Raw genomic sequence first — 15,320 nt, forward strand, 5'->3', positions numbered from 1 at the left:
ACCATATGATCTCACTTATGTGTGGAAAGTTTAAAAAAAATCAAACTCATAGATACAAAGAATATTCTGGTGGCTGCCAGAGGCAGAGGGGGTTGGGGTAGGAAAAGGTCAACATTTTCAGTTATAAAATAGTTAATTCATGAGGACATAATATGCAGCATGGTGACTGTAGCTAATAATAGCATGTGTTGATATTATGAACTATAGTAATATAGTTAATAATACTGTGTTGAATATCTGAAAATTGCTACGAGAAAAATTGTTACAAGTTCTCATCATAAGGGAAAAAAAGTGTGTAACACTATGTGGTGGTGGATATTAACAAGATTTTTAACAGCTTGTGGTGGGCCTTTCACAATTTGGAACTAGCAAAAAGTTATAGGTCAATTATATCTAAATTATCCTATATAATAAAAGCCCAGCAACTGAACAGTGGAATGACCATAATGATTGTGGCCCCTTGCCCTGGCCAACACAGCCCCCCAGTGGGCGCCCCAACCCTGATCTTGGAGTGGGGCTAGCCAAAAAATGGCCTGCAGCTCCTCATCCTGGCTGGCCCCACCACCAGTTGGCCCCCATCGGGGCGCGCTAGCTGGACCCCACCAGTGCACGAATTCGTGCACCAGACCTCTAGTATACCTATAGACTCAGGCTGGGTACTTTGATTAGAGTTAGGTCATCGAAACTGTGTTCCCTTTCTGCTCCATTTGTGTTCCAACATGGGCATAACAAATTCCTTACATTAAAGTCCCGCTGCTGAAATACATACTGGGGCTTCTGTTGTTTCTCACTGGCCCTTGACTGATTAAATCTCAACAAGTAAAACAATGAGGACTGGGTGATTTCAAATGCCTTCATGATAAAACTCACAGCCCACTACACAGAATTTCTCTAACGAGATAGAGGGTGTCTTCAGCAAATATCACACCTAATGCAGCAGCATTGGGTCCTAGAAAGGCAATTAAGAATATAGCTTTGAAAATTGAAAACAAAATTTTTTTTTCATAAATGATTTCATGTATAGACATATCCCCAAGTATATAATGGATATATTTGGTGAGTTAATAAGTGACTTAGTGAGGTTGCTAGAGACAAAATCAAATTAGAAAAACATCAAATGCATGCCTATGTCACAGCAATAAACAAAAATTAGGATGTTGTAAAAGATGTCATTGACAATAGCGTCAATAATTATTAGATACCTGGAGTATATCTATTCACGCATGAACTCTGTCATCAACGTGTTTAAGAAAATAGATGGTAAAATAGGGACTGTCACTGTCAACATGGAACACATAAAAAATAACCAGGCAGAAAGTAATGACTAAACCTCCGTCTGTGAACAACTATCAAACCAGATATAACATGGTTGACAATTGTCTCTGCCTTGCTCCAGGGGTAGCTCTTCCTCCCAATCACCTTCCGTGATGACCAACACCAACACCAAGCTCCCCACCAGGCACCCAGCTGTGTTTGCACCGAGGCAACAGCTTCCCCCAGAACTTCCTGTGAGCTTCCCCTTTCGATTTCCACGTTGGGGGCTGGACATCTTGGCTTCTCACGTTTTCACAAATAAAATGCTGGCTTCAGCACATCCAAAGGCACTGTCATCAAGTGACTCATGCGTTTCTGTTCCTCAATTTCCCATTGTGTACAGCAGAGACCATGCATCCTACTCAGAACTGGTCGTGAGCGTTGAAGAAGTTTACATACGAAATGAACCAACAGAGGTCACGTGGCGAGTGCCCAGGGCTGGCTGGTCTCCCTTTTTATTTTTATTTTTAAACAGGAAGGTCCTGCTGTCAAGTTCTCCTGAAGCCGGAAGTGAGCAGGCCCAGTGGAAAGGGGGACGCTTGTTGGTGTCATTTTCCATCCCAGACTCTTCAAAGCCTCCGCAGGGAAAGACCAGCCTCCCGACCTGGCGTTCGGCTCATGATGAGGCATCTTATCGTCTCTCCGCGGTCATCTCGCCTCACTTTACCTGTTAATTCTCCGAGCACCTCCTACCCATCAGCCCTTCTCTGTCCCACTGAAGGACCCCCAGGAATCTTCCCAACAGCCCGTGCGCCGTAACCAAAGCTGACCAGGTATTTCATCACCAAAAAGGACTTATTCGGGGAAGAAGAAAAGGTTGCCACGCCCTCCACACAGTTATGAGGAGCCACAAGCACGCACAGCGCTGGGAAGAAGCAGGAAGGAAGCCATTTTACCGAGGGGAAGCGGAAGTTAAGGGGCGGGGCTGAAAGGACCATAGAGCTCTGCTGTAACCATAGAGTGTTTCCTGTAGGGCTCTCAGCGCTGCAGGGGGTGCGGGAGCGCCTCCCACAGGTCCTCCCGATTCCTGTCTGGGTGGCACATTAGGACAAGCCAGAGAGCCGACCCCGACTCTCTCCTACACACACCCCTTCCCGACTCCCTGGCTGTAGACAATACATCACAGGCACCTTCCCCTGGCACTGATCTACTCACTCACCCTTTCCTCGTGGCTTTTGTTCCTTCAATCTTCCATGAAAGTCTTTGCAATATCAGACCACTCTCCTGGAGAGCATGCGTCCTTGCTTTCATCTGGCAAACACCATTCTGTCCTTCAAACGTGAGTTCTTGGAGGGACGTGGGTTGAGAGGGTGGACTGAAGAAAGAGCACATACAACACAACAGCCAAAAATTTAGTGCTATAGTACAGGTCCATAAGAATAAGCTCTTTATCATAAGTGCGTGACACTAAGCTATGGATCGCTCCCATGTCAAAGGCATCCATCAGATGAAGAGCCAGGCTGTCCCGCCCAATTAGTTCCCTTTTAGAAAGTCGTGGGTGACCTACATAACTGACTGCTTGCAGTAGCCCGATTTTCCTTCCTTGAACTTTAATTCCTGCTCCTTTGCTTTAAATTCACCAAGAGAGAAATCCTGCAAAATCCTGGGCACCCCACTCTCCTCCCCAATAGAAGCTGAACATTAGGTCCTCTCTGTTTCTCTACCTGTGACCTTGCTGAGTGGGCCTCGGTGTGTTGTGTGTCCTCCAGGACTTGTAAGTACAATTGTCCCCCTTCTTCTTGGGAGATATGTCCCAAGACCCCCAGTGGATGTTTTAAACCACAGATAGTTCCAAACCTTATATATAGTACTAGAGGCCCAGTGCATGAATTCGTGCATGGGTGGGGTCCAGCCAGCCCTCCCCAATCGGGGCCAATCTGGCTGTCCCAGCTGGATGGAGGGGCTGTGGGTGGTTGTCCAGCTGGCCCCACCACCTGGTCAAACTCCTGGTTGAGGGGAAATTTTGCATATTAGCCTTTTATTATATAGGATGATTTTTTCCCCTACACACACACGCGATAAATTTTGATGTATAAATTAGAGATGAGCAATAATAATGAATAATATAATAGAAGAATTATAACATACATACTGTACTGAAGATTATGTGAATGTGGTCTCTCCTTCTCTCAAAATATCTCCTGATTCTGTACTCATCTCCTGCCTGCGCTGATGTGAGATGACACCCAATGCCTCCATGATGGGCTGAAGGGCGGTGAATGAGGTAGGCATTGTGATGTAGCCTTAGGCTACTATAAGGGTGACTTTAACACAAGCACTACGGCACCAGGACAGTTGATTTGATAACCTAGACGGCTTCTAAGTGACTAACAAGTGGGTAGTGTATACAGCGTGGAGACACTGGCCAAAGTAGGCACGGTTCACCTCTCGGCAGGACAGACTGGCACAGTGTGAGAGTCATCATACTATTCAGAACACTGAGAAATTTAAAACTTATGAATTGTTTATTTCTGAAATTTTTCATTTTCAGACCTGACTATGGGTAACAGAAATTGTGGAAATCACAACTGCAGAAAAGGGCTGTGGGAGCCACTATGAGGAACTTGTTTTTTCCAACTTCCCGTGTGGTTGTTGATGACACGTGTCCTATAATCACAGCAAGAACCACAAGGGCTGGTCCAGCCACAACACTGGCTCTGGTGGCCACAAGCACTATAGACCCAGGTTACTGCCCCAGTGAACAAAACAAATACCAACCCAGATAAGTTATTTCCTAAATGTTAGAAAGTGTCCCTGAGGAAAGAAGTGGACATTCACAGTGTGGGACTAGAAGGGCATTGGCCCCCCGCACATTCACTACACAAACCCCATTCTCAGTGTGGTAGAAGTTGAATTGTGACTCTGCTTTTGGTAGTAACAGGTTACATCATTCTATTCCAGACTTTTGCTGGAAATAGCAAAACCCTTGGGAGGGGGTGTGAATATAAAAAATAAAATACCTTATTATAAATGTATAAAATAAGAGAAAATAAAATTAAATGGAACCTCATTAGATTAGAATTTTAGAAAAAGCTTGAATCCAGAAATTAGGCAGAATATCTAATCCCCCCCCCCCCGCCCCAAAAAAATACCAAAATTCCCACTGGCATTAGCCCAGACTAATCATGAGACCTTTGGGTCTGTGGCCTTTGTGGCCTGGAAATGAAACCAAAACTGGCTTTGCCCAAGGTGGGGAGTTTCAAAGGAGACCACTCCCACAGTGAGGTTGTATGAGGATCAGTGTAAGTCAAAGAAAACCAAAGACAAGGAGGAAATCTGAACAGCAACCAGAGAGGAAAAGACAGATTACATTAAAAAGAAGAGCAGTATAATTTAATTATCAGTAGTGAGGATGGAAAGCAGAAGAAAGCAACTATTATCTTTAAATATCACTTTATAATTTATGTGCAGTAGAGATAATTCAAAAATAAGAAAGTAATAGAGATATTTTGGAACAAGTAACTAGGGCAGTCTGGTGATAGCCAGAGGGAAAGGGGAATGGGGGCTAGGTGGAGGTGGGCAAATAAGGGGGAAATGGCGATTGAAAGAGATTTTGCTTGGGGTGACGGTCACACGGATGCAGTGTGCAGATGATGTTTTGTTGAGTTGCACACTTGAAACCTGTATGGTTTTAGGAACTAATGTCACCCCAATAAATTCAATAAAAATGTGTTAAATAACAAAAATTAAACTGAGTAAATTTGAAGATCTGATTGGCTTTTCAAAAAGAAAAAAAAACACACAATAACGAACATTTCCTCTAGAAAAAAACTTTTTAAATTCCTGACCATAATAACAGCTAAGCCCAAAGTAGTTGTATGGGGGAAATGGATTTTACATTTCCTAATATTTACATATTCCCTGTGAGCTGTTCTGGAAAATTAATAAACCCAAAGGGGAGGAGATCTTCGAAACCTCTGACTTATAGCCTGTTGGTCAGAAGCACAGGTGATAACCTGGACTTGAGATTAGCACCTGACATGGGATTAAGGAGGAGAGCAGGTTAAGAATTTAGCCTTAGCCGAAACCGGTTTGGCTCAGTGGATGGAGCGTCAGCCTGCGGACTGAAGGGTCCAGGGTTCGATTCTGGTCAAGGGCATGTACCTGGGTTGCGGGCACATCCCCAGTGGTGGATGTGCAGGAGGCAGCTGATCGATGTTTTTCTCTCATCGATGTTTCTGACTCTCTATCTCTCTCCCTTCCTCTCTGTAAAAAATCAATAAAATATATTTAAAAAAAAAGAATTTAGCCTTAAACATGTGGCATCTGATGCTACATTCGGGTAGGTAGTGTCAAAATTGAGTAGTTGAATTGCTTGATGGTGTGGGAGAAATTCCTCATGCCACCTGCAATAGAATTGGTCTCAGAATACCAAAATAGATATTTTACATTCATTTTCTTGTGGTAAATCCTCAAAGTCCAGTGTGTGCTTTACCCTTATGACTCATCATCTAGCCCCTTACAGCTCCCATCCTTACAGCCACCCTTCAAGGGGTCACCTGCCCCAAGTGGTCATTGGCTCCCATGCAGTGTGGCTTTGATCCAGGATAGAAGTGTAGGAGCGGAATTGCTGGGTATGGTGTGACTGTCCTCAGTTTAGTAGAAGGTGCTAGTTTTCTCTGAAGCACTGGTACCAACTTACATTTCAACAACCATTGGCCCACACTGTCAGTGGCACTGGGTGCTTTCAGACACTATAATGTTCGTCCACTTGGAGCCAGTGTAATACTATCTTATTGTGGTTTTAACGAGCGCTTTCCTGTTGTTAATGACGTGGAGCTGCTTTTCATTTGTTTACCACCTGGTTGTTTTCTATCTTTTATGAGGTGCAGCTCAAGTGAGCCCATTTTTCTGTATTTTGTTTTCTCATGTATTTGTAGAAATTTTTATTGTATTCTGGAGATCGACACTTTGATGCTTGCATGTGTTGTAAAATTTTTCTCTCATCTGATGGCTGATGATTTAGCACTACCTATGCTGCCTTTTATGAAGAGTCCTGAATTGTAACATCGTCCAGATTGTCCGTGCTTCTCTTTATAAATAATGCTATTTATGTCTTGTTCAGTAATCCCTCCCTACCTTTAGTTCTTGGAGATATTCTGTGGTGTTACCTTCTAGGAGCTCTACTGACTTGTCTTTGGTAAAACAATAGCTCTTCTCTGTCTGCTCTAGGTTTCAGTGCATTGTAGGAACTAAGGGTGCAATCTCATCCCACTGCATTCAGATCCCTTAGTGCCCACACACATTATTGAAAAGTTTATCTTCTTGTCACTTCTGTGCATCAGCCCCTCTATCATGCATGGCGTTTCCTGTGGTTTAGGTCTATGGTATTGCTAGGTGCTCTGTTCTGTCCCCGTGTTCTAGTGGTCTCACACTGTGCTAGTGCAGCACTGTCTTGTTTTCTATAACATTTTAATGTCTTGACGTCTTATGGAGCCAGTCCTCATACGTTGTTCTTCATGATTGCCTTGGCTGAACTTGGAAAAATTTACTTCAATATAAATTTACAATAGCGGTACCAAGTTCCACAAAAGTCACTTGGAGATTGGTGACATGTTACTTTAACTCTGCAGATTAATTTGGGTATGCTAGACTTTTATACACTACTAGAGGCCCAGTGCACGAATTTGTGCACAGTGGGGTCCAGTTGGCCCACCCTGATGGGGGCCAGTCAGGGCCGGGCCAGCAGGGGAGAGGGGATGTGGGAGTTTGGCTACCAGCCCCATCCCCAATCAGGGTGGGGGGCAATTGGGGACAAGGCTGGCCAGGAGGAGGGGCTATGGGAGGTTTGGGGGGCCAATTGGGGCCCCCATCGGGCCGGTTGGCCGCTTTAATGTGCCTTATAGCAACCGATTGTTCCAGTTGTTCTGGTCGTTCTACTGCTCTGGTCGCTTGGCTTTTATATATCTAGATTGTTGTCATACCCATTCACATGCATATTGTCTATTTATTTGCATCTTTAATGTTCTCCTAAACAGATTTATAATTTCCTTCATTGAGAAAGGGCATATTATATTTTTATGTACATCTCTCTTAGCAATATACTCTCTTAGCAATTTTCAAATATACAACACAGTACTATTAACTGCATTATTATAGGTAATAGTATTAATACCCACTATTATTATAAAAATATGTTTATTTATTTCAAAGAGGAAGTGAGAGGGAGAGATAGAAACATCAGTGATGAGAATCATTGATTGGCTACCTCCTGCAAGTCCCCTACTGGGGATCGAGCCCACAACCTGGGCATGTGTCCTGACCGGGAATCGAACTATGACCTCCTAGTTCATAGGTTGATGCTTAACCAATGAACCACACCAGCCGGGCAGTACCACTATTAGTAACTACAGTCACCATGCTGTACATCACATACTTATGATTTAATTATTTTATAACTGGAGATTTGTACCATTGACCACACTCATTCATTTTGCCCACCCCACAGGCTCTGCGTCCGGTAACCATCAATCAGTTCCCTGTATCTTTGAGTTTGATTTTTTCAATGTTTCTACATATAAGAAAGACCATACTGTACTTGTCTTTCTCTTCCTGATTTACTTCACGTAGTACAATGCCCTTGTTATCCATCCATGTTGACCCAAATGGCATGAAGTCCTTCTTTTTATAGCACAATAACATTCCACTGTATATATAGCACACTTTCTTTGTCCATTCATGGATTGATGGGCACTTAGGTTGCTTCCACATATTGTAGATGCTGCTGCAATGTACATAGTGATACATGTGTCTTTTCAAGTTAGTGTTTTTATTTCCTCTAAATAAATACCCAGAAGTGGTGTTGCTGGGTCATGTGGCAGCTTTATTTATAATTTTTGAGGAACTGCCATACTGATTTACATAGTGGCTGCCCCAATTTACATTCCCAGCAACAGTGCAAGAGGGCTCCCCTTTCTGAACATTCTTGCCAACACTTATTATTTCTTGTCTGTTTTACTTCCCAGCTTGAGATTTGCTAGACCGCTCAGTGATAGGAATTGTTGGGGCACAATCATGCTTTTCTTTAGTCCTCTGCTTGCACTAGACAGTCTTCATTGTAATATGCAAGGAGTCCGGATAGGGGGTGGGGGGAGCTGGTTCCCTCCTTTTCACCTGCACTCAAGGCAGGGGCAAACGCAGGTTTGTGCAGCCTGATATTGATACAGATGTCAAGATCATTGCTTCAAAAAAAAATACAAAATCTGCTACACATGGATTTTTCTAACACAAGAAAACATATTGCATCAAGTCACAAAGGCAAAAACATTTAAGCCCAAAATATAAGACAAATGAAAAAAAGTACAGGTTATTTTTCTTAGACGTGTGACATACCCCTCCGGCACACCGGCATAAGGCATGTTCTCTAAAATTTTTTTTTCTAATTTTTAAAATTTTTTTTTATTGCTTAAAGTATTACAAAGAGTATTACATATGTTTCCTTTTTTCCCCGCCCTTAACAATCCCCTTGCCTCCCCTACCCCCCAGTGTCTTATGTCCATTGGTTATGCTTATATTCATGCACACAAGTCCTTCAGTTGATCTCTTACCCCCCCTCCCTTCCCGCCCCCCAACCCTCCCAGGCCTTTTTTAAAATCCTCAATTGAGGATATGTTTATTGATTTTAGAGAGTGAGGGAGGGAGGGGAAAGAGAGAGAGAGAGAGAGAGAGAGAGAGAGAGAGAGAGAGAGGTGGGAGAGTAACATCAATCGGTTGCCTCCTACATGCCCATACAGGGGATGGGACCTGCAACCTAGGTATGTGCTGTGACCAGGAATTGAATCCACAACATTCTGATGTAAGGGATGACGCTCCATCCGACTGAGCCACCTGGCCAGGCTCCACAGTTTTTAACTGATACTCTTTGAATGCCTCTTTATAGGAGATTAATTATATTACATAATAATAAATGTTAATATTATATTAAGTATTAATTACTAGAATATTATATTTATACTAGAGGCTCGGCACACAAAATTTGTTCATGGGTAGGGTCCCTAGACCTGGCTGGAGATCAGGGCCAATTAGGGTCTTCCAGCTGCCAGCTGGGGCCTTCCTTCATTCCATGTCACCGCCTGGTGGTCAGTGCACATCATTGCGAGCGATCAAACTCCCAGTCTCCCTGTCAAACTCCTGAGGGGACACTTTGCATATTAGCCTTTTATATATAGAGATAATATAGAGAATAGAGAGAGAATTCAGTGTTCCCATCAGCATGGATGATTGACATTTCTTTTTCTCCTGTACAATTAAAGAAACGTTTCTTTCAATCACACAATTTGTTACTGGGAATGTCTGAAGTTTCACATCACTGTCACATTTGGGAAAACATTGATCAAGTTTCTTTCTTTCATAAAAGAGTAGTAGGATTGCAGGTTATGTCCACACATCACTCAAGCCCCTGCTGGGCTTTGAAAAGGGACGGAGCACGTGAGGGGCCTGAAGGTGGAGTTTCCTGAGCTGTAGGTGGCGAATTTGCTGCTGTGCTGAGTCCCTCCGAATGGGGCAAGATCTTCCTTCACACATCGCCTTCTGATGGGGCCTGTGTGCTGTCACTGTCTCAGGTCCCTCAGACCCTGGAAGATCCACACATGTGCTTCCCATGTCCCACAAAGCTCTCAGAGCAAAGGGCTTGAATGCTCAAGTTTTCACGGGGGTTCCACCCCCACAACTGGAGTTGAGTCTAAATTCCTTTTTCTCTTGCCAGCACTTGAGTTGTCTAAAGAAAATGTAAAGTTATCCTTTTCTAGACCCATCAGTGGTTTCAGCTCAAGGGTGGGTCTCCTCCAAGTCCAGCTCTGACCCCAGTGGCCCCCTGGGTGACCTCCCTCTCCACTTACACATCATCTGCAAGGTGATTACTTTCATATTCACATCTGGACACGCCTCTCAACCTCTGGGGGCCTCAGCATATCCACCGGCAGGGTTGGGTGGGAGGGGGGAGGGAGACAGGATGATTTCTCAGCCACCCCCCCTACGTCCTGTGGAGGCCAAGTTCCCCTCCAGCCTGGCCGCAGTCTCTCCCCCAGAGCTTCCTGTTGGGGTGTCCTAGGCCCCACCCCAGAGCTGGGCACTTCCCTCCCTGACACAGGGACCTGGACACGCTCTGCTCTGCCAGAGGCAGACATGGTGCCCCTGCTGCTGCTGCCCCTGCTGTGGGGTGGTGAGTGGGCTGAGGGAGGGGAGCTGGGCAGGTGGGGGAATTAGCAGGAGCTGCCGCTGAGCCTCTGTCCCCTCTCCCAGGTTCCCTGCAGCAGCAGCCAGGCTACCAGTATGAGCTCCAAGTGCAGGAATCAGTGACAGTGCATGAGGGTCTGTGTGTCCACGTGCCCTGCTCTTTCCTCTACCCTTGGAGTTCGAGGTATTCCTATAGCAAACTCTACACCTACTGGTACCGGGGCAGGGATGGCACAGCCTATGATGCTCCTGTGGCCTCAAACAATCCACATAAACCGGCGAAGAGTGAAACAGAAAAGCGTTTCATCTTTGAGTACCCTGGGACCAACGACTGTTCCCTGAGCATCACAGATGCCAAGAGGAGTGACACAGGACGCTACTTCTTCCGAGTGGAGAGAGGAACTTCTGTGAAACATAGTTACCGAGAGAAGATGCTGAATTTGCAGGTGACAGGTAAGGCAGGGGCCGGAGAGGACCCAGGGACATGGGACCCCGTCTTAGAGCAGGAACAGGTCACTGGACACTCCCTGATCCAGGCCGTGGGCCCTGGGTGGTGGGAAGATCACAGGGCCTGGGGAGCTCAGGGACCCTGAGGCACGAGTCCCGCTCAGGATCACACTTTGGGTCCCCACTCCCTGAGGCCCAGGCATCTCCCTCTCTCCTCTTCCTCCCTGACAGACAAACCCCACATCCAGATTCCGGAGCCTCTGGAGTCCGGCCGCCGCACACAGCTGGCCTGCAGCCTGCCAGGGGCCTGCGAAGGGGGACGACCTCTCACCTTCTCCTGGGCGGGAGCCGCTGTGGACTTGCTGAACCCCCAGACCCGCCGCTCCTCTGTGCTCACTTTCATCCCGAGGCCCCGGGACCATGGCACCAACCTCACCTGTCAGGTCAAAGTCCAACGGCCTCAGTTGACCACACAGAGAACCATCCAGCTCAACGTCTCCTGTGAGTGTTTGAGTGATGGCTGGGTCCCTAGAGGTAGTGCAACTGGTGTGTGTGTGTGTGTGTGTGTGTGTGTGTGTGTAGGAGGCTGAGCAAACCTGAGAACACCCGGGCATGGATCTGCATGTAGGTGGGGAGGGGATCAGAAATACAGCTCTCCCCCCTTCCTGGTTCCCACTGCCCCTCCGTGGGATTGGGGTGACTTCCATGTGAAGTGGGGCCCTGTCTTTCTATCCCAGATGCCCCAGGGAACCTCACCATAGACATCTCCTTCAGAAATGTAACAGGTAGGAAAGAACCCCTCCTCTCTGGGGTTGGGACCTGCCCCCGGGGCCCAGGTGGGGCAGCGGGGGGAGCAGGAGTTTGAATGGGATGAGACATGGGATCGGCAAGGATGAAAGTCATCACCCTAGTCCCTCACCTCTGGGTGCCTGACCTCCTGTGTTCTCTCTCTCTCTCTCTCTCTCTCTCTCTCTCTCTCTCCCTCTTCCTCCCTCCCTCCCTCCCTCCTTCCATCCCTCCCTCTCTGCCCCTCCCCCACTTCTTTCTCCAAAGCCCTCAAGATTCTGCAAACCACATCTCTTCCCATTCTGAAGGGAGAGGCCCTGAGGCTGCTCTGTGAGGCTGACAGCAACCCCCCTGCCGAGCTGAGCTGGTTCCGGGGGTCCCCAGGCCTGAACGCCACCCCCCTCTCCAGCACCGCGATCCTGGAGCTGCCTCGCGTGGGGCCTGCACAGGAAGGAGAGTTCACCTGCCAAGCTCGGCACCCGCTGGGCTCCCACAGGGTCTCTCTCAGCCTCTCCGTGGTCTGTGAGTGGGGAGACCCCGGGGGCAGGACAGCTGGGTTCTGGGGAGATTAGAGGCACCGCTGACCCTTCTCCTCGCTCCCCACAGACCCCCCGCAGCTGCTGGGACCCTCGTGCTCCTGGGAGGACCAGGGTCTGCACTGCAGCTGCTCCTCCAGGGCTAAGCCGGCCCCCTCCCTGCGCTGGCGGCTGGGGGCGGGGCTGCTGGAGGGGAACCTGGGCAACGCGTCCCACGTGGTCACCTCCAGCTCAGAGGGGCCCTGGACCAACAGCTCCCTGAGCCTCCGCGCTGGGCTCATTGTGGGACTCAGACTCATCTGTGAGGCTGGAATGTGCATGGAACCAGACAGCCTCTGTCCTGCTGTTGCAAGGTCAGGGCCTGCTGGGGGCAGAGGCCATGGAGGAAGGAGTGGGTCAGAGAGAGGGTGGGGATGGGGAGGGGAGGGGTCTGTGGCCTGGACAGGGGGGATTGCTAGGACAGGGCCTGCATCTCCTGCCTGAACAGACCTACAGTGCGTTCTGCGTGATCTGCGAGTGGGTGTCTCAGGCCCCTCTCCTCTGCAGGGAAGGCGGTGTCCCAGGCTGGAGTGGTTCCTGCGGCTCTCGGAGGTGCTGGAGCCCTGGCTCTGCTGTCCCTGTGCTTGTGTCTCATCTCCTTTTGCATGTGAGTCTCTGTGGCAGGGAGGTGCAGAGCTGAGCACATCCAGAAGGGACTGTTTTGGGAGGGCCGAGGGGGTAGCAGCTGTATTGAGGCAAAATTTCCATATATTTAAAGTGTACAATTCAGTGGCTTTTCCTTCAGTCACACTGTTGTGCAGTCATCACCACAGTCAATTTTAAAACGTTTCATTTGCTTGAAATAATAATGAAAAAAAAGCAAAAGACACCCACATCCTCTAACTGTTAGTTTGTTTCCATCCTCTCCCAGCCCTAGGCATCCACTAACTGCTTCCTGTCTCTTCTGGACATTTCATATAAATGGAATCACACAACACATGGTCCTTTGTGACTGACTTCTTTCACTTAACACGATATTTCCCTTAATTATTATAATAATTATTTTGTTTGTTAATCCTCATCCAAGAATATTTTTCCATTGATTTTTAGAGAGAGTGGAAGGGAGAGAGGAAGAGAGAAAGAGAGAGAGAAACATCGATGTCAGAGAGACACATTCATAGATTCCTTGCCTACAAGCCCAACCAGAGATGGGATGGAACCTGCAACCCAGGTCCATGTCCTTGACCATGAATTGAACCTGTGAACTTCAGTGTGCAGGCTGATGCTCTAACCACTGACCCACTGGCCAGGGCCATGATATTTTCAAGGTTCATGTGTCAGCTCTGCATTGCTTTTTATTTACAAATAATATTCCACGGTTGGGATGGGGCACATCTGATTTGTCCGTTCCTTCATTGATGGACATTGGGTTGCTTGGACGTTTTGGCTGCCATGAATCACACTGATGATGGCTCGTGCACACGTCTCTGTGTGTGAGAGGGGCCTCGGTGATGAACATTCAGTCCTGGCCAAACCCCTGGGCATCCAGGGGGATGGGGTCCTCACCTGCATGTCAGGAGGGTCCGAGTCTGGCCTCAGGGTCTGGATGCCTCCGTTGTCCATCAGGGAGTGGGGGCAGGTGCCCTCCTGTGCCTGAGCCATTCTGGCTGCTGACTTCTTCCCTTAGAGTGAAAGCCCGCAGGAGGCAAGCAGCTGGGAGACCAAAGGTCACGAATGATGAAGACCTTGTCATGGGCACAGTCACCTGGGTGAGTGACGGGGTGTCTTCTCATGCTGTGTGTGTGGGGGGGGGGCGGTGCTGGGCATGTCCATTAGGGAGTTCACACTGAGCTCCTCTGTGGTCAGCTGAACAGACAGCTGGGAGTTGACTTCTCCCTTTCATTTCCTGGAACCTCCTGCCCCAGCCACACTGACCACTGAGCCCACCTCACCTCTCTGATAGGTTCAGGCTGCCAGAACCATCTCCCCAAAACGACTACTTTCTACCCATTGTGGGCATGTTGCTTCACCTCTCCTCACCTCAGTTTCTCCATCTGTAAATGGGGATAATGAGTGTCATTCATGCAGGGTTTCTGTGAGGATGAAAGGTGATTAGTAGGCCTTCAGTATAATATTACAGAATGTTAAATGCATGTGGGAATAATTGAGTTCATAAGACGTGTGTGTGAAATGAGGAAGAACGAAAACTTTCATCAGCCCAACTTCCCCTTGGGACCATGTCTGCCTTATTCCTCTCTGACTCCCTTCCCTCCCCTCCACTCAGGGTTCCCAGGAAAATCTAGGGCCAGACAGACCTCCAGACCAAGCGCCCCCCACCAAGGATGCCCCTCCCTCCGGGGAGCAACAAGAGCTCTACTACGCCAACCTCAGCTTTTATGAGATGAAGACACAGGAGCCTCAGAACCCGGAGGCCACTGGCAGCCCCGAATACTCAGAGATCAAGCGTGCAGGCAGATGAGGACTCACTCAGAGCAGTTTAATTGACTTTTCAGGAGCAACCATGGAAAGCAGAAGAAGGCAGATACGATCTTTAAATGTCACTTTGTAATTTATACTCAGCAGAGAGAATTCAAAAATGAGGAAGTAATACAGATGTTTTGGAACAAATAAATGGGGAAATTATTGCCTGTAGAATAAAAATATAGATTTAAATTCTCGACAGTAATAATGGCTAAGTCCAAAGTAGCTGTGGTGGGGAATATGTAATGTGTACATTTCCTATTATGTACATATTACCTAGGAGGAGAGAGAAGTGTTCATTTGCTAAAACTTTGGTAAGTTAATTATGATGCCGTAATTTTTATGGTAGTGACTGTACATAATAAAATAAGAATGTATAAGTTACAAACTAGAAGTCGTTTTAAATATATATATAATCTATTTCAGAGAGGAAGCGAGAAACATCAATGATAAGAGAGAATCATCAAGACACAACTTGTCTTGCCCTGAAATAGTGAGGGGAGGTGTGGTTAGGGTTGAGTCAATGATGAAGAGACATTAGTCCTGGCATAAATGGGGCCAACCATGTCCCCAAAGCTCCTCCATATCCTCACAACAGTCCCG

The 15,320-nt window shown here is 47.2% G+C and overlaps 1 pseudogene; it reads left to right on the plus strand.

The window, feature by feature from the left end:
* The first annotated feature begins 10,437 nt into the window (after positions 1-10,437).
* LOC102422355 lies at positions 10,438-14,898 on the plus strand (annotated as a pseudogene).
* The last annotated feature ends 422 nt before the right edge of the window (positions 14,899-15,320 follow it).

The sequence above is a fragment of the Myotis lucifugus genome, unplaced genomic scaffold, assembly GCF_000147115.1.
Source record: "Myotis lucifugus unplaced genomic scaffold, Myoluc2.0 scaffold_838, whole genome shotgun sequence".
NCBI classification, from domain to species: Eukaryota; Metazoa; Chordata; class Mammalia; order Chiroptera; family Vespertilionidae; genus Myotis; species Myotis lucifugus.